General features: G+C 41.0%; 1 protein-coding gene across 7 annotated transcripts in view; it reads left to right on the top strand.

Moving 5' to 3' along the window:
- JAK1 (Janus kinase 1) overlaps nucleotides 1–22035 on the top strand; it is a 172694-nt gene that overhangs the window by 87959 nt on the left and 62700 nt on the right. The window contains exon 2 of one of the 7 annotated variants that reach the window (XM_049879492.1): nucleotides 10369–10592. The exons of the other annotated variants lie outside the window; for them this stretch is intronic. The gene's annotated coding sequence lies outside the window, so the exon portion shown is untranslated. The remainder of the gene's footprint in view (nucleotides 1–10368; nucleotides 10593–22035) is intronic. 7 annotated transcript variants of the gene reach the window in all.

Below are 22035 nucleotides of genomic sequence, written 5' to 3'. Positions count from 1 at the left end.
GGATGAAAGGAGGAGGAGCGCAGTAGTGTTACAGGAATCAACGTTGGTTTTTATGCGAGTGATGCTTTAGATACCTTTTATATGCCCAAGTAGAGATGTTGAAGGGGTAGTTGGATGTTTGAGATTAGACTTCTGAAATATAAGTTGGGAAGTTGTAAGCATATAAATGGCACTTAAATCATGCAGATGGATGTGATCACTTTGGTCATGAAGGTAGAGAAAAGGTGAAGACAGCCTGAGTCCTGGGACCTGCCAGCATTTGGAGATTGGGAAGTGGGGGGCACTTTCAGCCTCTGAAAACGTGGATGCTGGAACATGACCTTTCTCCCTGCCAAGGCTGTCACAGGGATTGTGTAAGATATTACATGGAAATACACATTGAAAATTATGAAGTGCTTAATTGCATGAATAAATATAGGAGTGGAGGAAATTAGGTAAGGAAATTATCTGCCACTTGATTTTTCTTCCGAAAATCTACGGGATTCAGTGGAATATGTGTATGTGAATTTGGTATAGAGCACAGGTTTCCAGTGTGTAGTTTGTGTAACTCTGGGGGAAGAGATGTAGGGAAGATGTTGGGGAAATTTTACAAGAGACCTGGACATAGTATATGCCTTCAAATGGTCACTTCTGTCTTTATTAGTCCAAGAAAATACACAGCAGAGGGATCTGTGAACTTTCACTGTTAAAAGACTTCTCATACATAAAAACTTTCACACTAATATTTAACATATAGAGGAATCCTAGTGGCACAAAGTGTCTTAAATTAAACTCCATTTCTAAAGATAAGTATACATACATAAAAATATGTATGTGTACTAAATATGAATTGGATACAGCTAGCATTGTCTGTTTTTGTGGGCAGATATCTGCTTGGATTCCCACATCTTGTTGTTTGAACTTGCTATCATTTCACACTCTGCCTCTCCTTTCTCTGTCACCCCCTCCCCACCAGCTGGGAATGAGGCAAGGTTTCCTGAAAAGTGGTCTCTGTTCTGGGAAGGCTCTGTGGCCAGCTGCCAGTGTGTCATATAACTCATCCAGTCACAAGGTGAAAAAAGAAGACTTGAGAAAAGATCAAGACTAAAAACAGGAAAATCAGGTGGCTCAGAGCAGGAGAACAATCAAGAAGGCAGAGGCAAATAAAGGCAGAGGGTCATTTGGGAGGGAGCCTCCTCTGTTCCCTTAAGTGACTGTTATTTTCTCTCTCTCCTTGGGTTATTTTGTCTGTTCCCTCCTGCTATTATCAGAATTATAAGGACTTTCCCTCAGGTGTTTGGTTTATTGAGTAAGGTAAATATAACTTTTCCCAGGCATTACCTTCCAGATCACCTGTTTGAGACGACATGGTAGAAATGCCTTTTTCTTCTCCCCATTATGTTCCCGCTTCCCTCACTTTAGTCTGATCTAATTCAACTGAAATCTTAGATTTTACCCCTATGCTTGAGTGCATCCAATTTTAGGATAGGTGTAGTGTGTGTGTGTGTGTGTGTGTAAGAGAGAGAAACAATATGAATGAGTGAGTGAATGAATGAATGAATATGCCTATTTTGGGAGAATCTGGTATATTAAGTTACCTATCTAGAAAAGAAGATCTTCTGAGATTGATGCTCTCAGATAAATTTATAGAAATTGAGAAATGAAGGAGCATGTTGTGCTGTTAGGTGTTGCCGAGTGGGTTTAGACTCATAGCAGCCCTGTGTACAACAGAACAAACCCTGCCCAGTCCTGCACCGTCCTCACAATCGTTATGCTTGAGCCTGTTGTTACAGCCACTGTGTCAGTCCATCTCATTGAAGGTCTTCCTCTTTTTCGCTGACCCTCTGCTTTACCAAACCTGATGTCCTTCTCCAGGGACTGATCCTTCCTGATAACATGTCCAAAGTATGTAAGACATAGTCTCACCACCCTTGCTTCTAAGGAGCAAACTCGCTGTACTTCTTCCAAGACAGATTTGTTCGTTCTTTTGGCAGTCCATGGTATATTCAGTATTCTTCACCAACACCATAATTCAAAGGCATCAACTCTTCTTTGGTCTTTCTTATTCATTGTCCAGCTTTCACATGCATATGAGGCGATTGAAAGAGCATAGAGATAATATAGTTTAGACTTCCCAAATATATATTCCATTTAAAAAGTCCCTTGACAAAACATTTTTATAGAAGCTAGAAACTCACAGGTTTGGACCCCCATTCTCCTTCTCCGCCTTTTTTTCAGGAATACGTGTGTCAAACAGTTATTTTCATAGAAATACAGGGTTCCAGAAACTTAGTTTGAAAACACTGATTTAATTTAAAACATAGTTTGGGAATGCTGATTAAACCTAATCTTTACATTTGTTTGCTACTTGCTCTTGGTCTGTGTCCTCTTTTATAATATGAGTGGATTGAATTAATTAACCATTAGTGTCATTTCTGGGTATGACATTTTCTGGCTTTGATTCATTAATTAAACCAACACTTAAAATATTGTATTTGTTTCTATATTAAAGGACCTTGTCATTCTTGTTCCCTAGTATAGCCATAGCACCTGGTAGCATCTTAAGAAATGTATTGAACAAATAAATTTCTGTTAGGTTCAGAGCTCTATGCTAGCTATGCCTTGAAGCTGTAGAGATGGGAAGATCTTGCTCTTGTCCTTAAGGAACTTGCAGTCAAGTTTGTGACTGTCCCAGAAGCACAGAGCTAGTTGATGTCATTGTCAAGGCGAGAACTCAGGTTAGATTTTGATTTTGATAATCTGTAGGACTGTAATATATGTATTGGACATGATTCCTGACTCTAAGTCAAATGTGTGGGCTAGAAATTCATGTAAAACGACCAGACTTAATGGTCTGACTGAGACTAGAGGAACCCCCAAAGACATGGCCCCAGATTCTCTTTTAACCCAGAACTAAGACCGTTCCCGAAGCCAACTCTTTTGACAAAGATTAGACTGGACTATGAAACATAAAATAATACTGGTGAAGAGTGTGCTTCGTAGTTCAAGTAGATACATGAGACTAAATGGGTAGCTCCAGACTGGAGGTGGGATGAAAAGGCAGAAAGGAATAGGAACTGGTTGAATGGACACAGGGAACCTGGGGTGGAAAAGGGGAGTGTACTGTCACATTGTAGGGATTGCAGCTAGGGTCACATAACAATAGGTGTGTGAATTTTTGTATGAGAAATTAACTTGAGCTATAAACTTTCACCTAAAGCACAATTAAAAAAAAAAAAAGTGTGGGCTAGAACACATGTGGGTTGTGTGAACATAATTTTCATGACAAGAGATATCATTTAAAGTTATAGTCCAGAAAGACAGCAACCACAAAGGATCTGTTGATTTTTTTTTTTTCCTACCTGGATTTTCCTTCTAGCCATTTCTATAGTGTATATCCACAGAGAAAAAACTACTGTCCTTTTAGCCCTGGCAAGGTTCCTTACCATACAACCAGCACTGGGAGATATGAGCTAGTAATATTCCCATTCTTTAAAGTCTTGAAAAGCAAAGATGTCACTTTGAGGACTAAGGTGTGCCTGGCCCAAGTTATGGCATTTTCAGTCACCTCATAGGCATGCAAAAGCTAGATAGTGAATAAGGAAGACTGAAGAAGAATTGATGCCTTTGAATTATAGTATTGGCAAAGAACATTGAATATACCATGGACTTCCAGAAAAACAAACAAATCTGTCTTGGAAGAAGCACAGCCAGAATGCTCTTTAGAAGCAAGGATGGTGAGACTTTGTTTCACGTACTTTGGACATTTTGTCAGGAGGGTTCAGTCCCTGAAGAAGGACATCATGCTTGGTAAAGTAGAGGGTCAGCAAAAGAGAGGAAGACCCTCGGCAAGATGGATTGACACAGTGGCTGCAACAATGGGCTCAAACGTAGCAACAATTGTGAGGATGTCACAGGACCAAGCAGTGTTTCGGTCTGTTGTACATAAGGTTGCTATGAGTTAGAACTGGCTCAATGGCACCTAACAACAACAACAACAACATAGTTAAAGGAACTGAGCCTTGGAGATTCAGGGATGTCTAAGTTGACATAAGGAGCCCTGGTGGCACTGTGTTTAAGCACTTGGCTGCTAATGGATAGGTCAGCAGCTCAAACCCACCAGCTGCTCTGTGGGACAAAGATGTGACAATCTGCTTCCATAAAGGATTTACAACCTTGAAAACTGTATAGTTCTACTCTGTCCTGTAGGGTTGCTATGAGTTGGAGGACTTGATGGCAATGGGTTTCCTTTTGCTTTTAAGTTGACACACCCCTTGAGTACAGAGCCAAAATTAGGGCCTAGGTATGTGATTTTTTAAATCTTGTGTGTGTAACTACTAGACTTCCCATTTTCCCATTAACTTCCAGTTATCATTCATTATACCATTGTATTAGAAGCCGCCTTAAACAGGTTCAGAGGCTGTATACTTCTCCAACCGTTTTTGTTTCCCTGGACCACTTCCTGTCTCACTCCAGCCCCATGAGGGCTTCTTTCTTTACCAATTGATCTGTGGCTGTGATGAGTTTTTGAGGTGATAACGATAAGTTTACAGATTTTCTACAAAGTTGGATGTGTTCATGTCTGTCTTTACTTACCCCTTTCTCTTGTACTATAATGGAAGAGTTGTCTTTTAACTGAAAGTATGGAGCAAGTCCCTCTGTGTTTGTTAGGATTAATTTGGCTGGATATGATGAAAAATCCACAATGATAGTGATTTAAACGAGAGCAAAATTTCTTTCTCTCACCCTCATATAAATGTTGGAAGAATGTGGTCCACATTGATATGGTAACTCTGTTCCACAAAGGTTTCAGCTCCTTCAGATGACAGTTATGCTATCTTTTGGGTGTGGTCTTTGTTCTCATCATCTAAGTTGGTAGCATCCATATTCATTCAGGATGAAGTAACAGATAAAGGGTCAAAGGCCATATATTAGCCTCTTGGAAGGAAACTGCCACACAACACTTTTGTTTATATCCCATTAACCTGGACTTGGCAGATGGGATAAGCAGGATGGAAGTTAGGGAAGCCTTGTTGGAGATGATTCCTGAGCTGTGAGTTGAAGGATAAATGGGGACAGCAAAGGCTTGTGGAAAAGGGTGTGCTAGATTTGAGGCATAGCAAATAACTCATTATCTTTGGAGTCCAGAGTACAAATGGTGATGAGCCACAATAGACTAGATCACAAGTAGCCTTGTAAGCCGTCTTTCCTAAGAGAATAGGAAATAAAAATGTTTAAGAAAGGGCATAAGATTTTCAGACATGCATTTTAGAAATACAACCAACTGCATTTGTGGAGACTGGAATAGAGGCAGATGAGAAGGAAAAAAAAAAAAATCCAAATCAGTTGCTATTGAGTTGATTCCGACTCATGGAGACTCCATGTGCTGCAGAGTAGAACTGTGCTCCATCAGTTTTCAAGGCTGTGCCCTTTCAGAAGCAGATCTCCAGGCTTTTCTTCTGAGGTGCCTCTGGATGGATTCAGTCTTCCAGCCTTTTGGTTAATAGTTGGGCGCCTCACCATTTGTACCACTTAAGAACTTTTGATGAGAAGGAAGGCAGGTCCTTTTCAGGAGATTGTTGCTGTAATTTCGTAGAGAAACCAGAGGATGATGGAGAGAAGTAGGGGAGATTTCAGAGTTTGAATGATTAGGGCTTGCCGACCAGTTGAATGTCTCAGCCGTCCATGTGACTTCTGGGACTTGTATCTACTGCATCATATTCTTCCTCCTGCATCTCAGCCTGACCCCAGCCTACCTCATCAGTTTTCTCTCCTACTTCTCTTTATGATTATGCTCAAATGTTATACTTACTGTCCCCTGAACAGAGGTGGTGATTTTCTGCCTGCTGCCTTTGTTCACACCTTTATCTTCACCTGGAATGGACCTTACCTCTCCTCTATACCTGTCCAGAGCCCTAATTTGGAAAACCTTTGGAATCATTCCATTGCTAGAATGATCTCTGTCCTCTGAAGTCACAGCACTTACTATCACTATTACTCATTGGCAAATAATTACATTTGCCTGGTGACATCTCTTAATTGCTTTGGGGGTGTTAGTAATTCTTGAACTGTTTTAAAATTACAGCAGGCAGAGTGATGTATTGCTATAATGGCTTAAATAGACTAGGAATCAGCTCTCCTGAGCCTCAGGTCCCAGCCCTAACTCCCTGTGTAACCTGGCAAAGCTACTTTTTTTCCCCTGATTAGAGAGTAGTAAAATGGTTTGCTTTTGGCTGCTAACCTAAAGGTTGGCAATTCAAACCCACCTAGCAGTACCATGGAAGAAAGGTCTGGCAATATGCTTCTGTAAAGATTACAGACAAGAAAACCTTATGCAGCAGTAGAAACTCAGTTGCTGAGAGCCAGGATCAACTAGATGGCCACAGGTTTGTTTTTTTTTTTCTGGTTGGGGGTGGGTTAGAGTATATGTTTTAGAATATTTGGAAATTTCAAAAAAAGCATGCAAAATGAAGTAACCACTAATGCCACAAGCACCTTGAGATAATCAACTGTTAACATAGATAATTATTTTTGTAGTGTTTTCCCCGTTCTCTGTTTATTTTCTCACTTTAGGAATATGTGCATGGGTGTATGTGATATAACCAGGATCATCTTATACTTGCTATTCTGTTCCCTGCTTTTCTCATTAATATACTGTGGGATTGCTGAGTCAAAACATATGAAGTTTTTAAAGTTCAAATTGTCCTCAAAGGAGGTTGCACCAAAAAACTGAACTGTGATTACCTCTGGAGAGTAGGCCAGTGGTTCAGAGCTCGGCTGCTAACCAAAACGTCAGCAGTTTGAATCCAGCAGCCACTCCTTGGAAACCCTATGGGACAGTTCAACTTTGTCTTATAGGGTAGCTATGAGTCGGAATTAACTCAACCACAACAGGTTTGGTTTTTTTTTTTTTTGTTTGGATGAAGAGTAGGGAGGGGGACTTAAGCTTTTCAGTGATATCTTTCTATATTAAATGTATATATTTATTTTCTGGAGTCTAAATAACTTTTCTTGTTTGAAGATGACAGTAATGTGTACTTCTGCCCAATCCAGGCCTGTGTTTACATTTAAAATCAACTACAGCACCAACTTTACTGACTAGATGGATGAAAATTGTCATCCTATTATTTTAATTTGATGATTAGTAAAATTAGACCTTTTTTACTGTGATCATTTGTCCTTTCTTTTGTTTTCCATTTCTTTGCCTCCTCATGAGTTGCATTTGAGCCCTGCTTATTAATAAATGCACGTGACCTTTTACTAGGCAGTTAATAGCTCTAGGCCTTCCTTTGCTTATGAGTAAATAAGAGAAAGGATATTTAAAATTGTTGTGTGGATTAATGGAGACCATGTATTGAATGTGCTTTGTAAGTGGTAAAAATTACCTCATTTACTGATTTTGCATTAGTTAATGGTCAGTAGCATTTAAGCTTTGCTTTTTTGGATTCCTTGGAAGAAGGGCTAAAAAGGTAGAGGTACCTTCGTTAATATTTATTTTGGTGCACTGTGGGAGCCATTAGATTTGACATCTGAAGACCTGGATTTGTACCTTTTTTCTGCTACTTATTAGCTGTGTGTACAGCTGCAAGACACTGAACAAACACAGTTCTCCTGGCCAGGATGAGAAGCATTCAGGGAACACCTGGCTGGACACATATCAGAGAGCTCAGTGAGCTGATGAAATATTTGTGCAAGCTCCTGGAGACACTTTAACTGGGGGATAGTATAATATGTTTATGCAAATTCTACCAACTGAAAAATTCCCCCTCCCGACCCCACCCCTCATAGTCTTGTGAAATGTAAATTGGTGAAAATCCTGATTCTAAGGCCTGAGGTCTGATGATGGTCTTCTGAGTCATCAAAAGCAGATGAAATTTCATTCAGCATCATTTTTGTGCATTCTACCGTGTTCAAATTCCTGGAAGCATAAGTAACTTATGTCTACAGAACACTGTATTCTGGATAATAGGAGAACACGGCTATGTAAACAACTCTGCTGAGTAATAGATGTCCTCCTGGGCTCCTGTTTCTGACTCTGCCTTCCCTTTTACCTAAGGACAAAATGTTACAAAAATAATTCAGAGTGATTCCCAAGGGCAGCCCCACAAACTTCTCCCTCAGCCTCTGCAGGGGAGGATGAATCACCAAGACAGAATGTTGATTCCTCTAGTGCTATTATTAGTAAATGTCCAGGCCAGGCCCTTCAGCCAGGAGGACAGAAGCTTTGGCAAAGTTTTTCTGACTCGTTTACAGCGTGATTCCCAGATGAAAGCTCTAATTTCTCTTTTTTTTAAAGAAGTTTCTTCTTTGTGTATGTATATAGTAAAACAAACCAAACCAAACCCGTTGCCATTGAGTCAGTTCTGACTCACAGTGACTGTACGTATATAGTAAACAAGGTGAGGTAAAAGCATAGATTTCTGAAATAAATATTCAAATTAACTCTTACCAGTGACGGTATTTGAGGCTATCTGTTCAGTTAATTTTTGTTGTTCTCAGATGCCCACACTGAAGGAGAGGTATCTCAGTGGACAATGCCTATATATACATCAAGGACTAGTTGGTTCATTTAAAATATTTTAAAAGAAGGATGTTATTTTTACATAGGTCAGTTTCAAGGGTCCTGTGCCACCCCTGCCTTCACCTACCATCTGCCTGTGTTTGAGAGCCCCCGCCCCCACATCAAACACATTTACAAGCTTCCTTGTTTCTGTGGAATTCTTGTGAATCTGGGGATTTGAGTTCTTCTAGGGGGTTCTTTCCTCAGAGGAAAGTCCAGACTCTTTAGTGAGGCATTTATGGCTCACTGTCGGCTAGCCCTAACTTTCTCCTTACCTCGGTTCTTTCTCTTCTTTTATACAAAGCTTTTAGTCGGTGTCTAGGCAAAGTATTTTACATTTCGTCTTTCCTTCTTTTGTTGTTCCTTCATGATGTTTCCGTTATGTGGAATGTGCCCCTCAGCTTCTGTTCTCATCCTGTCTATATTCTTCTCATCCTTAAAGACTTAATTCAAATCCCTCCATAGTGGTGATAGTAGTGTTGTTGTTGTTAGGTGCCATTGAGTCTATTTTGAGTCATGGCAACCCCACTTGACAGTAGAACTGTTCCATAGGGTTTTCTTGGCTATAATCATTATGGAAGCAGATCACTAGGTCTTTCTCCCGTGGAGCCTCTGAGTGTGTTCGAACCACCTACCTTTCTGTGTTAGCAGCTGAGCACTTAACCATTTGTACCACCAGGGCTATCTTGGTAATAGTAGTAACGCTTTATAATGTCTGTTGAGGCCAGATGTTCTAACATATTTATAAAATTTTCTTCAGATCTTAAAATAGTTGTATGAAATAATTGCTTTTATCCATATTTGCAAATGAGAAAACAGTCACAGAAGGTTAAAAAGTTGCTTGAGCTCAGCTACTTAAGTGTTAGGGCCTAGGTTCTGGCTCAGGTCTTCTTGACCTGAACATGTACCTCCACCATCCTGGTTTTCCTGCAGTCTTCTCAGACTACACGCTCACTCTTTCACTTTCTCTGAACATGCTCTTTTGCCTAGGTTGGGTGTATTATGCTTTTAACAATTAATCATCTATCACTTTGCCATGTGTTCGAGTTCCTAACTCTTCTCCTGTGATATGTCTTTTCTTGTATTCTTTTCACTGAGCTATGCATCACAGGCTTTATATGACTTACTACAGGCTTTTAGGAGATTATGGAGTTCGAATGATTAGGGCTTGTTGACCAGTTGAATGTCTCAGCTGTCCTGGGACCTTTATCTACTACACCCTCTTCTTTCTCCTCCACCTCAGCCCGACCCCAGCCTACCTCATCAGTTTTCTCTCCTACTTTTCTTTATGATTATGCTCAAGTATTCTGCTTACTGTCCCCTGAATAGGGGTCGTGATTTTTTGCCTGCTGCCTTTGTTCACACCCTTATCTTCACCTGGAATGGACCTTACCTCTCCTCTATACCTGTCCAGAACCCTGTTTTAGAGAACCTTTGGGATCATTCCATGCTAGAATGATCTCTTTGTCCTCTGAAGTCATAGGACTTATAATCTCTATTACTCTTTGGCAAATAATTACATTCTGTTTGGTGACATCTCTTAATTGCTTGGGGGGCATTAGTAATTCTTGAACTGTTTTAAAATTACAGCAGACAGAGTGATGTATCAATGTAATGGCTTAAATAGATGAGGAATCAGCTCTCCTGAGCCCCAAGTCCCAGCCCTAACTCCCTGTGTAACCTGGGAAAGCTACTTTTTTCCCTGATTAGAGAGTAGCAACAGGTCCCTGGGTGGTACAAATGGTTTGTTTGTTTGTTTTATTTAATGATGTCCAGGAGCAAGCGAGCTATAATAAATTCCTCCCAGTGGCTATTGTTGTTGTTTCTAGGTGCCATCAAGTCGGTTCCGACTCACAGCGACCCTACGCACAACAGAACGAAACGCTGCCCGGTCCCGCGCCATCCCTACAATCGTTGTTATGCTTGAGCTCATTGTTGCAGCCGCTGCATCAGTCCACCTCATTGAGGGCCTTCCTCTTTTCCGCTGACCCTGTACTCTGCCAAGCATGATGTCCTTCTCCAGGAACTGATCCCTCCTGACAACATGTCCAAAGTATGTAAGACGCAGCCTCGCCATCCTTGCCTCTAAGGAGCGTTCTGGCTGCACTTCTTCCAAGACAGATTTGTTCGTTCTTTTGGCAGTCCATGATATATTCAATATTCTTCGCCAACACCACAATTCAAAGGCGTCAGCTTTTGTTCGGTCTTCCTTATTCATTGTCTAGCTTTCACATACATATGATGTGATTGAAAATACCATGGTTTGGGTCAGGCGCACCTTAGTCTTCAGGGTGACATCTTTGCTCTTCAACACTTTGAAGAGGTCCTTTGCAGCAGATTTGCCCAATGCAACACGTCTTTTGATTTCTTGACTGCTGCTTCCACGGCTGTTGATTGTGGATCCAAGTAAAACGAGATCCTTGACAACGTCAATCTTTTCTCCGTTTATCATGATGTTGCTCATTGGTCCAGTTGTGAGGATTTTTCTTTTCTTTATGTTGAGGTGTAATCCATAATCAAGGCTGTGGTCTTTGATCTTTATTAGTAAGTGCTTCAAGTCCTCTTCACTTTCAGCAAGCAAGGTTGTGTCATCTGCATAATGCAGGTTGTTAATGAGTCTTCCTCAAATCCTGATGCCCCATTCTTCTGCATATAATCCAGCTTCTCGGATTATTTGTTCAGCATACAGATTAAATAGGTATGGTGAAAGAATACAACCCTGACGCACACCTTTCCTGACTTTAAACTAATCAGCATCCCCTTGTTCTGTCCGAACAAGTAAGTGCCTCTTGATCTATGTAAATGTTCCTCACGAGCACAATTAAGTATCTGGAATTCCCGTTCTTCACAGTGTTATCCATAGTTTGTTATGATCCACACAGCTGAATGCTTTTGCATAGTTAATAAAACACAGGTAAACATCCTTCTGGTATTCTCTGCTTTCAGCCAGGATCCATCTGACATCAGCAATGATATCCCTGGTTCCACGTCCTCTTCTGACACCGGCCTGAATTTCTGGCAGTTCCCTGTCGATACACTGCTGTAGCCATTTTTGAATGATCTTCAGCAGAATTTTGCTTGCGTATGATGTTAATGATATTGTTCAATAATTTGCACATTCGGTTGGATCACCTTTCTTGGGAATAGGTGTAAATATGGATCTCTTCCAGTCAGCTGGCCAGAAAGCTGTCTTCCCTATTTCTTGGCATAGATGAGTGAGCACCTCCAGTGCTGCACCTGTTTGTTGAAACATCTCAATTGATATTCCATCAATTCCTGGAGCCTTGTTTTTCGCCAGTGCCTTCAGAGCAGCTTGGACTTCTTCCTTCAGTACCACCAGTTCCTGATCATATGCCACGTGTCTGTCAGTTTGTTGTACTGTGGGGGTTTGTGTGTTGCTGTGATTCTGGAAGCTATGCCACCGGTATTCAGATACCAGCAGGGTCACCCATGGAGGGCAGGTTTCAGCTGAGCTTCCAGACTAAGACAGACTAGGAAGAAGGACCCGGCAGTGTACTTCTGAAAAGCATTAGCCAGTGAAAACCTTATGAATAGTAGGGGAACATTGTCTGATATAGTGCTGGAAGATGAGCCCCCCAGGTTGGAAGGCACTCAAAAGATGACTGGGGAAGAGCTGCCTCCTCAAAGTAGAGTCGACCTTAATGACGTGGACGGAGTAAAGCTTTGGGGACGTTCATTTGCTGATGTGGCACGACTCAAAATGAGAAGAAACAGCTACAAACATCCATTAATAATCAGAACCTGGAATGTACGAAGTATGAATTTAGGAAAATTAGAAATCGTCAAAAATGAAATGGGACACATAAACATCGATATCCTAGGCATTAGTGAGCTGAAATGAACTGGCATTGGCCATTTTGAATCAGACAATCATATAGTCTACTATGCTGGGAATGACAACTTGAAGAGGAATGGTGTTGCATTCATCGTCAAAAAGAATGTTTCAAGATCTATCCTAAAGTACAGTGCTGTCAGTGACAGGATAATATCTATATGCCTACAAGGAAGATCAGTTAATACCACTTTATTCCAATTTACGCACCAACCACTAGGGCCAAAGATGAAGAAATACAAGATTTTTATCAGCTGCTGCAGTCTGAAATTGATCGAACATGGGATCAAGATGCATTGATAATTACTGGTGATTAGGATGTAAAGAAGGATCAGTAGTTGGAAAATATGGCCTTGGTGATAGAAACAATTCTGGAGATTGAATGGTAGAATTTTGCAAGACCAAGGACTTCTTCATTGCAAATACCTCCTTTCACCAACATAAATGGTGACTATACACATGGATCTTGCCAGATGGAACACACAGAAATCAAATTGACTACATCTGTGGAAAGAGACGATGGAAAAGCTCAATATCATCAGTGAGAACAAGGCCAGGGGCTGACTGTGGAACAGAACATCAGTTGCTCATATGCAAGTTCAAGCTGAAACTGAAGAAAATCAGAGCAAGTCCACAAGAGCCAAAATATGACCTTGAGTATATCCCACCAGAATTTAGAGACCATCTGAAGAATAGATTTGACGCATTGAACACTAGTGACCGAAGACCAAATGAGTTGTGGAATGACATCAAGGACATCATCCATGAAGAAAGCAAGAGGTCACTGAAAAGACAGGAGAGAAAGAAAAAACCAAGATGGATGTCAGAGGAGACTCTGAAACTTGCTCGTGAGTGTCGAGCAGCTAAAGCAAAAGGAAAAATTGACGAAGTAAAAGAACTGAACAGAAGATTTCAAAGGGCCTCTCAAGAAGACAAAGTATTACAATGACATGTGCGAAGAGCTGGAGATGGAATACCAAAAGGGAAGAACACGCTCGGCGTTTCTCAAGCTGAAAGAATTGAAGAAAAAATTCAAGCCTCGAGTTGCAATAGTGAAGGATTCCATGGGGAAAATAGTAAACAATGCAGAAAGCATCAAAAGAAGATGGAAGGAATACACAGAGTCATTATACCAAAAAGAATTAGTCGATATTCAACCATTTCAGGAGGTGGCAGTGGCTATTATGTTTGTATTTTTTATTTGATCATTTATTTTTTGTTGTTGAGAACATATACAGCAGAACATATACCAATTCAACCATTTCCACAAATATCCCCTTATTCTGTTCAAATGACTGCCTCTTGGTCTATGTACAGGTTCCACATGAACACAATTAAGTGTTTTGAAATTTCTGTTCTTCAGAATGTCATCCATAATTTGTTATGATCCACATATGGTAGTCAAATTCCTTTACGTAGTCAATAAAACACAGGTAAACATCTTTCTGGTATTCTCTGCTTTCAGAGAATAAATCATGGATAAGAGTAACAGTTATTGGCAGGATTTAAAACATGGATCTTCCATGCTTTGCAAGTGCAGTTTCTACATTTTCAGATCTTCACCTAGTGGTGGTAGTGGTGGTGGTGGTGGTGGTGGTGGTGTTAGGTGCTGTCAGGTCGGCTCTGACTCATAGTGACCTGGTGCATGACAGAACTAGATGCTGTCCGGTCTGACGCCATCCTCACAATCGTTGCTATGTTTGAGCCTTTTGTTGAAGCCACTGTGTCAATCCATCTCATTGAGGGTCTTCCTCTTTTTTGCTGACTGTCTCCTTTACCAAACATGATGTCCTTCGCCAGGGACTTGTCTCTCTTGATAACATATACAAAGTGCGTGAGATGAACTCTCACCACCCTCGCTTCTAAGGGGCATTCTTTCTGTACTTCTTCCAAGACCGATTTGTTTGTTTTTCTGACAGTCTCTGGTATAGTCAATATTATTCTCCACCGCCATAATTCAAATGCATTTAGTGGTGGCACCATTATATGGATCTATGAGGTAACCAGAGAGCTTTCTGGGAGGAGAGACTGTATTATGAAATGAAAACTGTAGGTGGGGCATTGTACAGTTAACCTCAGTCCAGCTGTTTGGGTTTGAAACATTGTAGGTTACATATTGTGAGAAAATAGGTATAATCAACTGATAATCAAAGGAATCCAGTGAAATAAATCTTACAGTTTTGTGTTTAGCTGGGAAATGCATTGAATAACAACAGTGAAAATAAGGTAGATTTTATTATTGGTAATTTTGTTGAGTCCTTTAAACCAGTGTTTTCAAACTGTGGTCTATTTTTCATTAGTGAATTATGAAATCTATTTTGTGAGTCTTGCTTATCATTAAAAAAGAAAGTGAGCAGAAAAAAATAGTATAGAATAGAAAATATTGGAGCGTATTAGTGAAAACTGGGACAGGTGGGGTAGGGGGAGTGAGGGGCTTGGTGGCTCTGGAGGAACGGTGTTGACCTTGCCCCGCTCTCATGCTTTCTGCGCCTTGGTGAAGACTAAGTGCGTTAACTTATTATGCAGACAGAGTTTCTGAGCACCCTGCCTGCAGTTTAAGATTGGAGCCTTTGTTGGCAGGGCTGTTTCAAAGCTAAACATAAAAACTGGTTATGCTTCCTTGGTTGAGGAGAGGTAGAGGGAACCATGTAGGGGAAACATCTTTCTTGAGCGTTCCTCTCTTTTTTTTTCCTCTCCCAACTTCATCTATATTTTGAGGAGATATTTGGGTTCCCTTGGGGTATAGACTACAGTGGACATTTTCCACTTGAGGGGGTTGTCCAGCATCTGAACCCCCTTTGTTTCTAAGGCGATCTTCCATTGCGGGTATGGAGGCTGAAGGAGGTATGGACACATGACTGGGGGTGAACTAGGTTCATCCTTTTGGATCTCTCCTTCTCAGGACTTTGAATCTGGAAGGAATGGCGCAGATTGGTAGGGGTGGTTTGTCATCATTCGTGGAAACAGCAGAGTTAGTCCACTCATGGTGATAGTTGGTGACCACTGGTGGCCATGCTAGTAGTGGCACCTTTACCAGACTTCCTGTATACTGATCTCCTTCCCTTTCATTCATATTTACCCTGAGGTAAGCAGAGCTGACTTTCGTTGTTTGTGCCCAAGAACCTGAGTGGTTCCAAAGTTGCGAGAAACATGTTAGAGGGGTTTCTGCCCCAAAAGAGCTTAGTGTGTGACAGGAGATATATACATAAATTCATACAAATTAGCAAGAGGTGTGTGGATGCAAGGTTGTTTCCTGCATATACTTTTAAATTATGGTTACCTTCAAGCTTCGTAAGATGCCATATCTGCAAGAGATACTGTTTTTGCATCACGACATTTTGAAAATAAAATTATTGGAAAATATGCTGTTTTGGGTGCAATATGATGTGGTCTCAAGCATGTGTAAGTTAGGTTTTTGTTGTTTTAAAGCCAAACCCACTGCCCTCAAGTCAATTATGATTCACAGCGACCCTAAGGACAGAGTAGAACTGCCCCATAGGGTTTTCAAGACTGTAAAGCCTTACAGCAGCAGACTGCCACATCTTTCTCCCGTGGAGTGAGCTGGTGGGTTTTAACTGCTGACTTTTCGTTTAGCAGCCAGGCACTTAGCCACTGCACCACTGGAGCTCCTGTTTTATCTAAAGGTGATTGTAAATCTTTTTTTTTTTTTTTTTTAAATATGAGTCAGTCAAAAACTTACTTCAATGTAAGCAGTTTGGGGAAATCTTGAATCATCACAACAGCCTGTGAAGTTGGTGCTTTAAATATTCCCATTTTATAAAGGAGGAAACAAACTTAGAGAGGTTAAGAAACGTGCATAAGATCACACAGCCAGTGTTAGCCCGGGCATCTGAATCCGGGTTATGGTGAATCTAGGCCTGGGCTTCTAACTGTTTCTGTTCTGGCGGGAACCTTAGAGGTCATCTAATATGAGTCTGTAATTTTTCATCATGCAGGATTTGAACTCAGGTAGCTTATGAGGCTTGTTCAGCACCATGCAGGTATTGGCAGGGCCTCTTTCTGATTGGCAGTTTGTCTTGTTGCCTAGAGGAAGAAGCTGGTGCACAGACAGACACTGTCCTCAAATAACCCTCCCTCACCTGCCCACACGCTCTACCTTTTTACTACAGCATCTCTCCTGGCCTGCCTACTCCTTCCTGGACATCTACCCTTGTGATCTTCTTCCCTCTTGGCCCTTTCCCAGAACAGCTTTACCCTTCCTGTCTTCCTTTTTAACTCTCCATTCCTCAAAACCTGGAGGAGGTTCCAGTCTGCCTGATCATACCCTACACAAAGCATCGCCCTCTCGCCCTCTCTTCTTGATTCCATAGTTTCCTACTATCTGCCTCTCAGCACCCCCTCCATGTCCTCTTACTTGAGGTTCCCTGTGCGGATGTTTATCTTGCCAACTCTTAATAGACTGTAAGGTTTTGCTGGGCTCAGATTTTAACTGTTACTTTTTGTGTACCCCAACACCCTGAGTCTTGCCCAGGCAGTGTGGTAAACTGAAAGGTCAGTGAAGCTGTTGGCCGAGAAATGTGTTTGAGACCTTGTCAACTGGCCAGTTGACTGTGGGAAAGTCCGTCATTCTGTCTTCTCATCTGTGAAAGGGGGTTGTGAGACTCCTGTGGTTGTAGATGTGAAAGTCTTTGTTAAACTATGAAGTACTGTATAGATGCAAGGTTTATTGTGATGGTGTAAGTGCTTATTCCTAAATATTTTAGGAATGAATGATGTGAAAGCACATATTGTGTAGAGAAGCCACTCCTTCAACCCCCAGGCTTTTGCCACCATGTTTTTGAACCATGGGTCAGGACATGGCTGGCTTCACTGAATCTTATATTCCCTGCTCTTTAATAACACTATGGATGTATTAGTGGTAATTAGGTTTAAAAGAAGAAAAAGTAACAAAGTAACTTGATAAAAATGTGGCTTTTAGGGAAACACTTACTGACTTTAATTAAGCAAAGTACTGTATTTACTTTTATCTGAAAGATCTTTTCAGTGAAGGCAGGCTCTGTGGGAGCAGTGCAGAGAGCCCTGAGCCATCGAATTGGCATTGATTGTTTGATCATCTGTGGAAGTTTATTGTAAATGAAACAGCACTTACGGTTCTGGTGTATTCCTGGAACTGCTGCTATAGTTAGAAGTGAGTTATTTTGTGTGGCAGGAGAGGCTTATAGAAAATTCTGACTTGCTGACAGGAAAAAATAGCCAATTTTGTATGCTTACTGTGTTGTCCTTTGGCTGGCATCCATCAACCTTGCAGCGTCTTGTGATGCTGCCATCAGAACCGCTACTTCAAGTCTCAGCAAAGCGGTGGGGTACTCGGAGCAAATAGAAGTCATTTCTGTGGCTCTTGTGAATGTGAAGCCACAGGTGATTAGGCAGAAGGAGAAACAAAGCCGCATTCCCTGGCTCTGTGCGCTAGGGCCTCAAATGGCTCCACGTGAGGCAGGCCTGTGCCTGGAGCCACCAGAACGTCCTCTCCACACCTGTGCTGGTGGTGCCAGAGAAGCATGTTGTGGGCTGGGCTGGGCGAGCTGGCTGGGCAAAAATCTCTTTAATGTTCTTTCTGTCTCTGGAGGGAGGGGTTTTGGAGTGAGATCAGCTCTTAGGTAGATGTTAGACTATGAAATGTACTAAAAAGCCAGAGAGGATGGCGGCGGTGGTGTGTGTGGCGGGGATGCATTTTAGAGCTGATGTTTCCCTTCCCCTTTGGGGTGGAATCGGAAGTCACATGTTTGACTCCTGGCATTCCCACTGATTGGCCTAAAATGTTTTATGCTTTTTTGAGAAATAAGTGCAAGTACCTAGCTCTATGCATAAGCTGCTGAAGGTGCTCAGCGTATGGGTGCTCTCTCTCCCCAACCAGATTTGTATTCCATCAAGCTATAATCTGGTTAACGGAAATTATGACTAAAATGAGTGCTTACTGCGTGCTAAACTCTGTTAGCCCTTTATATGCATGGACTTAATTAACTCATAACAGCCCTGTAAGATAAGTGCTATCTTTATCCCCTTATTTATAGCTGAGGAGCCCTGGTGGTGTAGTGTTTAAGTGCTCGGCTACTAACCAAAAGGTTGGTGGTTTGAACCTACCAGCCACTCCACGGGAAAATGATGTGGCAGCCTGCTTCCATAAAGATTTACAGCCTTGGAAACCTTAAGGGGCAGTTCTACTCTATCCTATAGGGTCACTATGAGTCGGAATCGATTAGAGGACAATGGGATAGTTTACAGCTGAGAACACTGAAGTTTAGGGATGTTAAGTAACTTCCTTAAATAAATAGTAGGTGAGGGAGCCAGAATTCAAACCTCAGTCAGTGTGACTCCAGCCCATGCTCTTGACTGCTCTGCTGTGTCATCTCAGACTTACGAAATGGGACGTTGATTTGTGACTAGGCTTTTGCTCCAAATCCCTATTTATTCTTTTGTTCTTAAAAGCACGCTCACAGCCCACTTTAGTTCTCTGCCATAAAGGCCACACAGCTGCTTCAGCACTTAACACCTTTCTGAGCATTTTCACATTTACAACAAAAGGGCAGTGCAAATGCTTGGTGATGACTTTTTGATAGATTTTTTTGATCCTTAAATCAACCCATTAGCAGGAGGCTTCCTCTCCTGTTAATGGATGGGCAAACTGAGGCTCAGAGATTAAATGACTTTGCCAAGCTAAAACACTCACTAGTTCTTTATTTATACAGTCAAGAAGAATCCACACACCCTGAATTGCAGTGATTTTTCCATTGCATAATGCTGCTTACCTTGCTAAATCACCCTTCTTTCATTTAACAGCTACTTAACAACTTACTGAGCACCTATTACATACTGAGGCTATAACACCAAACATGAAGAACAAAAATCCCTGCCCTCTTGGAACTTACGTTTTAGTGTTAGGATTCCTCACCACACTAAGACTTAGGCCTGCTGAAATAGCTTTTTAAGGTTTAAGGTCATAGTCTTAAAATTTATTCAGGTATTAAACAGCTGGTTTCAGAACATTTTCTAAATTACATATTTTTCTTTGCACATTTTTAGAGTTCATACCTTAATTCATCGTCCCTTTATTTGCGTCTTCTTACTTAAGAAATCAAAAGCTTTGATCCTTTTGTTGTTGTGTGCCGTGGAGTCAATTGCGACTCACAGGACAGAGTAGAACTGCCCCATAGGATTTCCTCAGCTGTAACCTTTACCAGAGCAGATCGCCAGGTCTTTTCTCCCAAGAAATGGCTGGTGGTTTGAACTGCCAGCCTTTCAGTTAGCAGTTGAGCTCTTAACTGTTGTGCCCCCAGGGCTCCTTTTATAAGGCATAAAGTAAATTACCACAGGTGTGATGGCTTCTTTCATAAAAATAGTCAGATACCCACAATGTTTTATTTTGATTCTTGTCATTGATTTTAACCATTACCCAGTTTGTTTTTTACCATATAAAACTGACCGTATCCTTTGGCCAAAAACTGTAACATTCTGAGGATTATGACGCAAATGGTTTGCACTTGACTGCTAACCTCAAAGCTGGCAGTTCAAACCCACCTAGTGGTACCGTGGAAGATAGGTTTGGTGATCTTCCCCTAATGTCACAGCCAAGAAAACCCTGTGGAGCAGTTTTACTCTGAAACACATGGGGTCGCCATGAGTTGGAAGTGACTCAATGGCAAGTACAACAACAATTTTTATCTCTTTTTCCCACTATCCCAAATTTAATTTTATGTTCTTATTTTGCACAGATACTAGTATTTCAGAAGATGTCCTTGAAAATTTAAGTTTCCATGTGTTCAGAAATAGAATTCTGGGATTTTACATCCTGGAAAAGATCTGTGATAGCAGTTGCAATTAAGTCTTTGTTCAGACTTGGAGAATTGCGTTTTCTTTCTTTTTTTCTCGTGTTCAGAAAGTATCAGATATACTTGTCTCTTGCATAAGAACTTGATGAACTAAAGAAACTTGAGAATCTGCAAAAAATTTTTTTTTCTGTGTAAAGCAGCATCTACAAGATTGAGCCATGAAATTAAGAGCTTTTCAATTTTTTCCTTTATCCCTAGTATTTTCTTTCAAATCCCTGAAAACTTGTAAGTAAATCAGGGTGTGGAAGAATTCACTACTATCATCAAAAAGCTTTTGATGACTCACCTTTATCCTTCCCATTTTCTAAGCTCCTTTGTATGCACCAGAGTTGGGGATTAAATTCCAGTGAATCATGTTGTTTTTAAAGGGCATTTTGTGGTTCCTCCTCATCTGTTTTTCTAGCATTCAGGGTTTCCCTTTTGTATCTTGTAGTAACAAACTTGAGTTGATTTCTTGGATAGATCCAGAGCATTTATAAACTGATCTTGCGCCTTTTCTACCCGCTCTAAAAATAACATAGCTAGTTCACATTCCCTGGTTTGTTTGGAAAGGAACGTTATTTGAATGAAGCTATTACACAAATACTTTTAACAGTTAAAAAGCACGTGTCATCCTGAGCACAGTTGTCGTTTCATATAAAATGGATCAGTAGTTCTGGGTTTAAAGTGCTTAGAACAGCACTGTATGAGTGCTTTTCATTTCCATCATTAGAATGTCAGTTTAATGAGAGCAGAGATTTTGTTAGTTTGTTGCATATAGCACTCACCCAGTAAATGTTTTTCCTTGATGTTATTGACTCAGCATACAGAAACATCATAGTAATTGCATACATATTGTCTAGAAATTCCGTTGCTAATATAGTTTTCTCAAAATGTTTCATCTCTAGGCTAAATTTCACAAATCTTTGCCATTTTATTTTCTTGTCCAGTAATACTGGAGATCAGTTTGAGGATTAGGCACCGTGTGATTTCAGCATAGTGCTGCTTGCAGTAGACAAAGAATAATGGAAAAACCAAACTCTTCTTAATTACAGGTGATGGTTTTCATAGAATCCTAGTTCTGGGATAATTTTAGTGATTTTAGTCTGACCCTCAAATCTTACATGAAACGCAAAGAACTGCATGACTGTCAAGTTCAAATAACATGTGCTCTGATGGTATATATTAAAAAGCTTTGTAAATGCCAAAAAGGTTTATACTGTAGCCCTTCTGAAAGGAGCCCAGGCGTGGTGTAACTTCTAGGTTACTTCTGCTCCAAACTTCTGAGTCCATGTCTCTTCTCCAAAGTGGGAGGTCCTTCTGGTCAATTTTCATTCATCCTTAGAAGCAGCAGATAGTGAGGTACTGTGAGAAACCCAGGGTAGAAAGACCCCAGACATGCTGCTCGCAAGTACTGCCCACTGATATTGGCTAGTGGTCTTCTGTGCCCAGGGCTCTGTGTGTAGAAGCGGTAGAGGAGAAGGTTTCCCCTTTTATCCAGCTGGAAAGACCAGACTAACAGCCTCTCTCCCTGCTTGTCTAAACTGCTTTCTTCTATTGACTTTGTTCCCCTACCTCCCTACCTTCCCCCCTCAGCCATTCATTACATCTCAGCTCAATATTCTCTCCTGAGCCCTCAAATTAGTTCACATTCACCCTATTTTATGCTCTCTATTTTTCCTTCATGGCATATTTAGCTCTATATAAAAAAGATGGCACTAGTTTTTTTTTAAGTACTTCTTTCTGTGCACCATAATTTGATTCCCTCTGCCCCATTAACTGTAAGCTCCATGAGTGCAGGGACCATATCTCTCTTG

This window comes from Elephas maximus, chromosome 3 (assembly GCF_024166365.1).
Source record: "Elephas maximus indicus isolate mEleMax1 chromosome 3, mEleMax1 primary haplotype, whole genome shotgun sequence".
In the NCBI taxonomy this organism is placed as follows: Eukaryota; Metazoa; Chordata; class Mammalia; order Proboscidea; family Elephantidae; genus Elephas; species Elephas maximus.
Note: the sequence above shows the minus strand (reverse complement) of the source record. Positions and strands in the feature narration are given on the sequence as shown.